The sequence below is a fragment of the Loxodonta africana genome, chromosome 3, assembly GCF_030014295.1.
Source record: "Loxodonta africana isolate mLoxAfr1 chromosome 3, mLoxAfr1.hap2, whole genome shotgun sequence".
Classification (NCBI taxonomy): domain Eukaryota; kingdom Metazoa; phylum Chordata; class Mammalia; order Proboscidea; family Elephantidae; genus Loxodonta; species Loxodonta africana.
The window spans coordinates 48,049,422-48,050,555 of NC_087344.1; the positions used below are offsets into that span (position 1 = coordinate 48,049,422).

Genomic DNA, 1,134 nt, shown 5'->3' on the forward strand with positions numbered 1-1,134 from the left:
TTATATGAGAATTCGAGGTCTGCATCCCGCTGCCCTCTAGCTCTCTCAGGGGTTCTCTGTTGTGTTCCCTGTCAGGGCAGTCAACGGTTGTAGCCGGGCACCATCTAGTTCTTCTGGTCTCAGGCTGATGTAGTCTCTGGTTCATGTGGCCCTTTCTGTCTCTTTAGCTCATAATTACCTTGTGTCTTTGGTGTTCTTCACTCTCCTTTGCTCCAGGTGGGTTGAGACCAATTGATACACCTTAGATGGCCACTTGTTAGAGTTTAAGACCCCAGACGCCACTCTCCAAAGTGGGATGCAGAATGTTTTGTGAATAGATTTTATTATGCCAATCGACTTTGACTTAGGCTTTCTTTTTGCGACAGTTTCTCAGACTTATTTTTTTTAATATAATTTTTATTGTTCTTTAAGTGAAAGTTTACAAATCAAGTCAGTCTCTCACACAAAAACCCATATACACCTTGTTATGCACTCCCAATTACTCTCCCCCTAATGAGACAGCCGGCTCTCTCTCTCCACTCTCTCTTTTCGTGTCCTTTTCACCAGCTTCTAACCCCCTCCAGACTCTCATCTCCCCTCCAGGCAGAAGATGCCAACATAGTCTCAAGTGTCCACCTGATCCAAAAAGCTCACTCCTCACCAGCGTCCCTCTCCAACCCATTGCCCAGCCCAATCCATGTCTGATAAATATGGAACGCTTCAAGAATGTGTGTGTCATCCTTGTGCAGGGGCCATGCTAATCTTCTCTGTATCATTCCAATTTTAGTATATGTGCTGCTGAAGCAAGCACTCTCAGACTTATTTTTGATGACTTCAGCAGTCTTGAAAATTATTGGTCAGGTATTTTGTAGAATGAGATTTGTCTGATGTTTTTCTCATCACTAGTCTGAATACAGCCAGATTGTTCCTTAGAAACAAGGATGACAAGACTGCGTCTTACATACTTTGAACATGTTATCAGGAGGGATCAATCAGTCCCTGGAGAAGGACATCAGGGTCATCGAAAAAGAGGAAGACCCTCAATGAGATGGATTGACACAGTGGCTGCAACAATGGGCTTAGGCATAACGACAGTTGTGAGCATGGTGAAGGACCAGGCAGTGTTTCCTTCTGTAGTATATAGGGTTGCTAGGA

At 44.2% G+C, this 1,134-nt stretch overlaps 1 non-coding gene across 1 annotated transcript; it reads right to left on the reverse strand.

The window, feature by feature from the left end:
• Positions 1–683: 683 nt before the first annotated feature.
• On the reverse strand, positions 684–790 carry LOC111751519 (U6 spliceosomal RNA). The gene has a single exon (XR_002786633.1). It is a non-coding gene; the product is annotated as a U6 spliceosomal RNA (small nuclear RNA).
• Positions 791–1,134: the final 344 nt, after the last annotated feature.